We start from the raw sequence: 11,373 nt of genomic DNA, 5'->3' as shown, positions 1-11,373 counted from the left end.
ACAAAAAAAACCAAAATGACCTTCATCGCTTTTCCAAAGTTTCATTGAAATTATCAGCAGAATTTTTTAATTCGAAATAGTGCAATATCTCCACATGTACATTAATCATGGACGAAGGATCGAAATGTCAATTTTATATATCGTAGACAAGCGATGTTATAAATATCAACATCTTAAGACAAACTATTTTAACGTAGAACAAAATCGCCCTCCTATGGAAGACAGAAAGGCATTGGAATAACGCGTGTTATATTGTACAACATCATAATATATGTAGCGTTCATGAAAAGGTATTGAAAGAGATGGATTTACCGTAGTCTGCAGGTTAATCTCACACTTAGCATCGATGAGAATTTTTAGGGCATCAGAGTGTCCCTTTGGGCGGCAATGTGAAGGGGTGTAGCTCCTTCCTGTAATGATATCGTTATGAAGCATGAAGAAGAAAATCATGACATTGAAGCTCCATAGCTGTACATGACCTGATACTAATATACGATTTTTCGAGAAAAGTGGTTACTCAAATCGTAGTTTAATATATGCAAACAATCGTTATATAGTTAAACATTCCTCACTTCGTTAAAAAATGAAATTCAGTTTCTATAAGAAAACACTTTGTCTCAAAATAATTGTATAAGGAATATTTAACGTCACACACAAACGGCTTTATAAATACCTATGTCAAAAACAAAAACAAATGAACAAAATGACCTTCATCGCTTTTCCAAAGTTTCATTGAAATTATCAGCAGAATTTTTTAATTCGAAATAGTGCAATATCTCCACATGTACATTAATTATGCACGAAGGATCTAAATGTAGCCCTTGCGTCAATTTTATATATCGTAGACAAGCGATGTTATAAATATCAACATCTTAAGACAAACTATTTTAACGTAGACCAAAATCACCTTTCTATGGAAGACAGAAAGGCATTGGAATAAAGCGTGTTATATTGTACAACACCATACTATATGAAGCATTCATGAAAAAGTATTGAAAAAGATGGATTTACCGTAGTCTGCAGGTTAATCACACACTTAGCATCGATGAGAATTTTTAGGGCATCAGCGTGTCCGTTTTGGGCGGCAATGTGAAGGGGTGTAGCTCCTTTCTGTAATGATATCGTTATGAAGCATGAAGAAGAAAATCATGACATTGAAGCTCCATAGCTGTACATGACCTGATACTAATATACGATTTTTCGAGAAAAGTGGTTACTCAAATCGTAGTTTAATATATGCAAACAATCGTTATATAGCTAAACATTCCTCACTTCGTTAAGAAATTCAATTCAGTTTCTATACGAAAAGACTTTATCTCAAAATACTGGTATAAGGAATATTTTACATCGCATACAAACGGCTTTATAAATATCTATGTCAAAAACAAAAACAAACGAACGAAATGACCTTCATCGCTTTTCCATAGTTAAAGTAAATTATCAGCAGAATTTTTAATTCCAAATTGTGCAATATTTCCACATGTACATTAATTATGGACGAAGGATCTAAATGTAGCCCTTGCGTCAATTTTATATATCGTAGACAAGCGATGTTATAAATATCAACATCTTAAGACAAACTATTTTAACGTAGACCAAAATCACCTTTCTATGGAAGACAGAAAGGCATTGTAATAATGCCTGTTATGTTGTACAACACCATAATATATGTAGCGTTCATGAAAAGGTATTGAAAGAGATGGATTTACCGTAGTCTGCAGGTTAATCTCACACTTAGCATCGATGAGAATTTTTAGGGCATCAGAGTGTCCGTTTTGGGCGGCAATGTGAAGGGGTGTAAATCCTTCCTGTAATGATATCGTTATGGTGCATGAAGAAGAAAATCATTACATTGAAGCTCCATAGCTGTACATGACCTGATACTAATATACGATCTTTCGAGAAAAGTGGGTACTCAAATCGTAGTTTAATATATGCAAACAATCGTTATATAATTAAACATTCCTCACTTCGTTAAGAAATTCAATTCAGTTTCTATACGAAAAGACTTTATCTAAAAATACTGGTATAAGGAATATTTTACGTCACATACAAACGGCTTTATAAATACCTATGTCAAACACAAAAACAAATTTAACGATTAAAATGACCTTCATCGCTTTTCCAAAGTTTCATTGAAATTATCAGCAGAATTTTTTAATTCGAAATAGTGCAATATCTCCACATGTACATTAATTATGGACGAAGGATCGAAATGTAGCCCTTGCGTCAATTTTATATATCGTAGACAAGCGATGTTATAAATATCAACATCTTAAGACAAACTATTTTAACGTAGAACAAAATCGCCCTCCTATGGAAGACAGAAAGGCATTGGAATAAAGGGTGTTATATTGTACAACATCATAATATATGTAGCGTTCATGAAAAGGTATTGGAAGAGATGGATTTACCGTAGTCTGCAGGTTAATCTCACACTTAGCATCGATGAGAATTTTTAGGGCATCAGAGTGGCCGTTTTGGGCGGCAAGCAAAAGGGGTGTAGCTCCTTGCTGTAATGATATCGTTATGGTGCATGAAGAAGAAAATCATTACATTGAAGCTCCATAGCTGTACATGACCTGATACTAATATACGATTTTTCGAGAAAAGTGGTTACTCAAATCGTAGTTTAATATATGCAAACAATCGTTATATAGTAAAACATTCCTCACTTCGTTAAGAAATTCAATTCAGTTTCGATATGAAAATGCTTTATTTAAAAATACTGGTATAAGGAATATTTTACATCGCATACAAACGGCTTTATAAATATCTATGTCAAAAACAAAAACAAACGAACGAAATGACCTTCATCGCTTTTCCAAAGTTTTATTGAAATTATCAGCAGAATTTTTTAATTCGAAATAGTGCAATATCTCCACATGTACATTAATTATGGACGAAGGATCTAAATGTAGCCCTTGCGTCAATTTTATATATCGTAGACAAGCGATGTTATAAATATCAACATCTTAAGACAAACTATTCTAACGTAGACCAAAATCACCTTTCTATGGAAGACAGAAAGGCATTGTAATAATGCCTGTTATGTTGTACAACACCATAATATATGTAGCGTTCATGAAAAGGTATTGAAAGAGATGGATTTACCGTAGTCTGCAGGTTAATCTCACACTTAGCATCGATGAGAATTTTTAGGGCATCAGAGTGTCCGTTATGGGCGGCAATGTGAAGGGGTGTTAATCCTTCCTGTAATGATATCGTTATGGTGCATGAAGAAGAAAATCATTACATTGAAGCTCCATAGCTGTACATGACCTGATACTAATATACGATTTTTCGAGAAAAGTGGTTACTCAAATCGTAGTTTAATATATGCAAACAATCGTTATATAGTTAAACATTCTCACTTCGTTACGAAATTCAATTCAGTTTCTATACGAAAACCCTTTATCTAAAAATACTGGTATAAGGAATATTTTACGTCACATACAAACGGCTTTATAAATACCTATGTCAAAAACAAAAACAAACGAACAAAATGACCTTCATCGCTTTTCCAATGATTACTTGAAATTATCAGCAGAAATGTTTAATTTGAAATAGTGCAATATCTCCACATGTACATTTATCATGAACGAAGGATCGAAATGTAGCCCTTGCGTCAATTTATATATCGTAGACAATCGATGTTATAAATATCAACATCTAAATACAAACTATTTTAATGTAGACCAAAATCACCTTTCTATGGAAGACAGAAAGGCATTGTAATAATGCCTGTTATATTGTACAACATCATAATATATGTAGCATTCATGAAAAAGTATTGAAAAAGATGGATTTACCGTAGCCTGCGGGTTAATCGCACACTTAGCATCGATGAGAATTTTTAGCGCATCAGAGTGTCCGTTATGGGCGGCAATGTGAAGGGGTGTAAATCCTTTCTGTAATGATATCGTTATGGTGCATGAAGAAGAAAATCATTACATTGAAGCTCCATACCTGTACATGACATGATACTAATATACGATTTTTCGAGAAAAGTGGTTACTCAAATCGTAGTTTAATATATGCAAACAATCGTTATATAGTTTAACATTACTCACTTTGTTAGAAATGCAATTCAGTTTCTTAACGAAAAGACTTTATCCAAAAATACTGGTATAAGGAATATTTTACGTCACATACAAAAGGCTTTATAAATACCTATGTCAAAAACAAAAACAAACGAACAAAATGACCTTCATCGCTTTTCCAATGATTACTTGAAATTATCAGCAGAAATGTTTAATTTGAAATAGTGCAATATCTCCACATGTACATTTATCATGAACGAAGGATCGAAATGTAGCCCTTGCGTCAATTTATATATCGTAGACAATCGATGTTATAAATATCAACATCTAAATACAAACTATTTTAATGTAGACCAAAATCACCTTTCTATGTTAGACAGAAAGGCATTGTAATAATGCCTGTTATATTGTACAACACCATAATATATGTAGCGTTCATGAAAAAGTATTGAAAAAGATGGATTTACCGTAGCCTGCGGGTTAATCGCACACTTAGCATCGATGAGAATTTTAGGGCATCAGAGTGTCCGTTTTTGGCGGCAATGTGAAGGGGTGTTAATCCTTCCTGTAATGATATCGTTATGAAGCATGAAGAAGAAAATCATGACATTAAAGCTCCATAGCTGTACATGACCTGATACTAATATACGATTTTTCGAGAAAAGTGGTTACTCAAATCGTAGTTTAATATATGCAAACAATCGTTATATAGTTTAACATTACTCACTTTGTTAGAAAAGCAATTCAGTTTCTATACGAAAAGACTTTATCCAAAAATACTGGTATAAGGAATATTTTACGTCACATACAAACGGCTTTATAAATACCTATGTCAAAAACAAAAACAACGAACAAAATGACCTCCATCGCTTTTCCAATGTTACATTGAAATTATCATCAGAATTTTTAAATTTGAAATAGTGCAATATCTCCACATGTACATTAATCATGGACGAAGTGTCTAAATCTCAATTTTATATATCGTAGACAAGTGATGTTATAAGTATCAACATCTTAAGAGAAAATATTTAAACGTAGACCAAAATAACCTTTCTGTAGAAGACAGAAAGGCATTCTAATAATGCCTGTTATGTTGTACAACACCATACTATATGAAGCATTCATGAAAAAGTATTGAAAGAGATGGATTTACCGTAGTCTGCAGGTTAATCTCACACTTAGCATCGATGAGAATTTTTAGGGCATCAGAGTGGCCGTTTTGGGCGGCAATGTGAAGGGGTGTTAATCCTTCCTGTAAAGATATCGTTATGGCGCATGAAGAAGAAAATCATTACATTGAAGCTCCATAGCTGTACATGACCTGATACTAATATACGATTTTTCGAGAAAAGTGGTTACTCAAATCGTACTTTATTATATGCAAACAATCGTTATATAGTTTAACATACACTTCGTTAAGAAATTCAATTCAGTTTCGATACGAAAAGACTTCTTCTAAAATACTGGTATAAGGAATATTTTACGTCACATACAAACGGCTTTATAAATACCTATGTCAAAAACAAAAACAAACGAACAAAATGGCCTTCATCGCTTTTCCAAAATTTCATTAAAATTATCAGCAGAATTTTTTAATTCCAAATAGTGCAATATCTCCACATGTACATTAATCATGAACGAAGGATCGAAATGTAGCCTTTGCGTCAATTTTATATATCGTAGACAAGCAATGTTATAAATATCAACATCTAAAGATAAAAACTGTTTAACACCCATGAATGAAGACAAAATCACATTTCAATGGAAGACAGAAAGGCATTGCAATACTGCTTGTTATGTTGTAGAACACTATGATAAAGCTAAAAACCATGAAAAGAGGTTTAAAAGGATGAGTTTACCTTTTCATGCACGTTAATACTAGATCCAGCATAGATGAGAATTTTCAGGGCATCAGAGTGTCCGTTTCGGGCGGCAAGATAAAGGGGTGTAAATCCTTTCTGTAATGATATCGTTATGGTGCATGAAGAAGAAAATCATTACATTGAAGCTCCATAGCTGTACATGACCTGATACTAATATACGATTTTTCGAGAAAAGTGGGTACTCAAATCGTACTTTAATATATGCAAACAATCGTTATATAGCTAAACATTCCTCACTTCGTTGAAAAATGAAATTCAGTTTCTATACGAAAAGACTTTATCTAAAAATACTGGTATAAGGAATATTTTACGTCACATACAAACGGCTTTATAAATACCTATGTCAAAAACAAAAACAAACGAACAAAATTACCTTCGTCGCTTTTCCAAAGCTTCATTGAAATTATCAGCAGAATTTGTTGAATGCGAAACAATACAATATTCCCACATATACATTAATTATGGACGAAGAATCTAAATGTAGCACTTGCGTCAATTTTATATATCGTAGACAAGCGATGTTATAAATATCAACATCTTAAGACAAACTATTCTAACCTAGACCAAAATCACCTTTCAAGGGAAGTCAGAAAGGCATTGTAAAAGTGCCTGTTATGTTGTACAACATCATAATATATGTAGCGTTCATGAAAAGGTATTGAAAGAGATGGATTTACCATAGTCTGTAGGTTAATCTCACACTTAGCATCGATGAGAATTTTTAGGGCATCAGAGTGTCCGTTTTGGGCGGCAATGTGAAGGGGTGTTAATCCTTCCTGTAATGATATCGTTATGAAGCATGAAGAAGAAAATCATGACATTGAAGCTCCATAGCTGTACATGACCTGATACTAATATACGATTTTTCGAGAAAAGTGGTTACTCAAATCGTAGTTTAATATATGCAAACAATCGTTATATAGTTAAACATTCCTCACTTCGTTGAAAAATGAAATTCAGTTTCTATACAAAAAAGACTTTATCCAAAATACTGGTATAAGGAATATTTTACGTCACATACAAACGGCTTTATAAATACCTATGTCAAAAACAAAAACAAACGAACAAAATGACCTTCATCGCTTTTCCAAAGTTTCATTGAAATTATCAGCAGAATTTTTTAATTCGAAATAGTGCAATATCTCCACATGTACATTAATCATGGACGAAGGATCGAAATGTCAATTTTATATATCGTAGACAAGCGATGTTATAAATATCAACATCTTAAGACAAACTATTTTAACGTAGACCAAAATCACCTTTCTATGGAAGACAGAAAGGCATTGTAATAATGCCTGTTATGTTGTACAACACCATAATATATGTAGCGTTCATGCAAAGGTATTAAAGAGATGGATTTACCGTAGTCTGCCGGTTAATCTCACACTTAGCATCAATGAGAATTTTAGGGCATCAGAGTGGCCGTTTTGGGCGGCAATGTGAAGGGGTGTAAATCCTTTCTGTAAAGATATCGTTATGGTGCATGAAGAAGAAAATCATGACATTGAAGCTCCATAGCTGTACATGACCTGATACTAATATACGATTTTTCGAGAAAAGTGGTTACTCAAATCTTAGTTTAATATATGCAAACAATCGTTATATAGCTAAACATTCCTCACTTCGTTAAGAAATTCAATTCAGTTTCGATACGAAAAGACTTCTTCTAAAAATACTGGTATAAGGAATATTTTACGTCACATACAAACGGCTTTATAAATACCTATGTCAAAAAACAAAACAAACGAACAAAATGGCCTTCGTCGCTTTTCCAAAGTTTCAACGAAATTATCAGCAGAATTTGTTGAATGCGAAACAGTACAATATTTCCACATGTACATTAATTATGACAGAAGGATCTTAATGTAGCCCTTGCGCCAATTTTATATATCGTAGACAAGCGATGTTATAAATATCAACATCTAAAGATAAAACTGTTTAACACCCATGAATGTAGAACAAAATCACCTTTCAATGGAAGACAGAAAGGCATTGTAATAATGCCTGTTATGTTGTACAACACTATGATAAAGCTAAAAAACCATGAAAAGAGGTTTAAAAGGATGAGTTTACCTTTTCATGCACGTTAATACTAGATCCAGCATCGATGAGAATTTTAAGGGCATCAGAGTGGCCCTTTTGGGCGGCAATGTGAAGGGGTGTAAATCCTTCCTGTAATGATATCGTTATGGTGCATGAAGAAGAAAATCATTACATTGAAGCTCCATAGCTGTACATGACCTGATACTAATATACGATTTTTCGAGAAAAGTGGTTACTCAAATCGTAGTTTAATATATGCAAACAATCGTTATATAGTTAAACATTACCAACTCCGTTAAAATGCAATTCAGTTTCTATACTAAAAGACTTTATCTAAAAATACTGGTATAAGTAATATTGTACGTCACATACACACGGCTTTATAAATACCTATGTCGAAAACAAAAACAAACGAACAAAATAACCTTCATCGCTTTTCCATAGTTAAAGTAAAATTATCAGCAGAATTTTTAATTCGAAATAGTGCAATATCTCCACATGTACATTAATTATGGACGAACGATCTAAATGTAGCCCTTGCATCAAATTTATATATCGTAGACAAGCGATGTTATAAATATCAACATCTAACAACAAACTATTTTAACGTAGACCAAAATCACCTTTCTATGGAAGACAGAAGGCATTGGAATAAAGCGTGTTATATTGTACAACACCATACTATATGAAGCATTCATGAAAAAGTATTGAAAAAGATGGATTTACCGTAGTCTGCAGGTTAATCGCACACTTAGCATCGATGAGAATTTTTAGCGCATCAGAGTGGCCCTTTTGGGCGGCAATGTGAAGGGGTGTAGATCCTTTCTGTAATGATATCGTTATGGTGCATGAAGAAGAAAATCATTACATTGAAGCTCCATAGCTGTACATGACCTGATACTAATATACGATTTTTCGAGAAAAGTGATTACTCAAATCGTAGTTTAATATATGCAAACAATCGTTATATAGTTTAACATTACTCACTTTGTTAGAAATGCAATTCAGTTTCTATACGAAAAGACTTTATCCAAAAATGCTGGTATAAGGAATATTTTACGTCACATACAAACGGCTTTATAAATACTATGTCAAAAACAAAAACAAACGAACAAAATGACCCCATCGCTTTTCCAATGTTACATTGAAATTATCATCAGAATTTTTTAATTTTAAATAGTGCAATATCTCCACATGTACATTTATCATGGACGAAGTGTCTAAATCTCAATTTTATATATCGTAGACAATCGATGTTATAAGTATCAACATCTTAAGAGAAAATATTTTAACGTAGACCAAAATCACCTTTCTATGGAAGACAGAAAGGCATTGTAATAATGCCTGTTATGTTGTACAACACCTTAATATATGTAGCGTTCATGAAAAGGTATTGAAAGAGATGGATTTACCGTAGCCTGCGGGTTTACATCACACTTAGCATCGATGAGTATTTTTAGGGCATCAGCGTGTCCGTTTTGGGCGGCAATATGAAGGGGTGTAGCTCCTTCCTGTAATGATATCGTTATGAAGCATGAAGAAGAAAATCATGACATTGAAGCTTCATAGCTGTACATGACCTGATACTAATATACGATTTTTCGAGAAAAGTGGTTACTCAAATCGTACTTTAATATATGCAAACAATCGTTATACAGTTAAACATTCCTCACTTCGTTAAGAAATTCAATTCAGTTTTGATACGAAAAGACTTCATCTAAAAATACTGGTATAAGGAATATTTTACGTCACATACAAACGGCTTTATAAATACCTATGTCAAAAACAAAAACAAACGAACAAAATGACCTTCATCGCTTTTCCAAAGTTTCATTGAAATTATCAGCAGAATTTTTTAATTCGAAATAGTGCAATATCTCCACATGTACATTAATTATGAACGAAGGATCTAAATGTAGCCCTTGCGTCAATTTTATATATCGTAGACAAGCGATGTTATAAATATCAACATCTAAAGATAAAACTGTTTAACACCCATGAATGAAGACAAAATCACATTTCAATGGAAGACAGAAAGGCATTCCAATAATGCCTGTTATGTTGTACACACTATGATACAGCTAAAAACGCATGAAAAGGACGTTTAAAAGTATGAGTTTACCTTTTCATGCACGTTAATAGTAGATCCAGCATCGATGAGAATTTTTAGGGCATCAGAGTGTCCTTTTGGGCGGCAATGTGAAGGGGTGTAAATCCTTTCTGTAATGATATCGTTATGGTGCATGAAGAAGAAAATCATTACATTGAAGCTCCATAGCTGTACATGACCTGATACTAATATACGATTTTTCGAGAAAAGTGGTTACTCAAATCGTACTTTAATATTGCAAACAATCGTTATATAGTTAAACATTCCTCACTCCGTAAAAAACATGCAATTCAGTTTCTATACGAAAGGACTTTATCTAAAAGTACTGGTATAAGGAATATTTTACGTCACATACAAACGGCTTTATAAATACCTATGTCGAAAATAAAAACAAACGAACAAAATGACCTTCATCGCTTTTCCATAGTTAAAGTAAAATTATCAGCAGAATTTTTTAATTCGAAATAGTGCAATATCTCCACATGTACATTAATTATGGACGAAGGATCTAAATGTAGCCCTTGCGTCAATTTTATATATCGTAGACAAGCGATGTTATAAATATCAACATCTTAAGACAAACTATTTTAACGTAGACCAAAATCACCTTTCTATGGAAGACAGAAAGGCATTGTAATAATGCCTGTTATGTTGTACAACATCATAATATATGTAGCATTCATGAAAAAGTATTGGAAGAGATGGATTTACCGTAGTCTGCAGGTTAATCTCACACTTAGCATCGATGAGAATTTTTAGGGCATCAGAGTGTCCGTTTTGGGCGGCAATGTGAAGGGGTGTTAATCCTTCCTGTAATGATATCGTTATGGTGCATGAAGAAGAAAATCATTACATTGAAGCTCCATAGCTGTACATGACCTGATACTGCTATACGATTTTTCGAGAAAAGTGGTTACTCAAATCGTAGTTTAATATATGCAAACAATCGTTTCCATACAAAAAGACTTTATCTAAAAGTACTGGTATAAGGAATATTTTACGTCACATACAAACGGCTTTATAAATACCTATGTCAAAAACAAAAACAAACGAACAAAATGACCTTCATCGCTTTTCCAAAGTTTCATTGAAATTATCAGCAGAATTTTTTAATTCGAAATAGTGCAATATCTCCACATGTACATTAATCATGGACGAAGGATCTAAATGTCAATTTTATATATCGTAGACAAGCGATGTTATAAATATCAACATCTTAAGACAAACTATTTTAACGTAGAACAAAATCGCCCTTCTATGGAAGACAGAAAGGCATTGTAATAATGCCTGT

General features: G+C 33.1%; 1 long non-coding RNA gene across 1 annotated transcript; it reads right to left on the bottom strand.

Annotated features, from left to right (window-relative positions):
- Nucleotides 1-1,594: 1,594 nt before the first annotated feature.
- Nucleotides 1,595-3,205, bottom strand: LOC139125668 (uncharacterized). Its single transcript, XR_011550329.1, has 3 exons — nucleotides 3,115-3,205; nucleotides 2,415-2,513; nucleotides 1,595-1,808 (listed from the first exon to the last, which is right to left on the bottom strand). It is a non-coding gene; the product is annotated as an uncharacterized lncRNA (long non-coding RNA).
- Between the last annotated feature and the right edge of the window lie 8,168 nt (nucleotides 3,206-11,373).

The sequence above is a fragment of the Ptychodera flava genome (assembly GCF_041260155.1).
Source record: "Ptychodera flava strain L36383 chromosome 3 unlocalized genomic scaffold, AS_Pfla_20210202 Scaffold_25__1_contigs__length_14229661_pilon, whole genome shotgun sequence".
Lineage (NCBI taxonomy): Eukaryota > Metazoa > Hemichordata > Enteropneusta > Ptychoderidae > Ptychodera > Ptychodera flava.
Note: the sequence above shows the minus strand (reverse complement) of the source record. Positions and strands in the feature narration are given on the sequence as shown.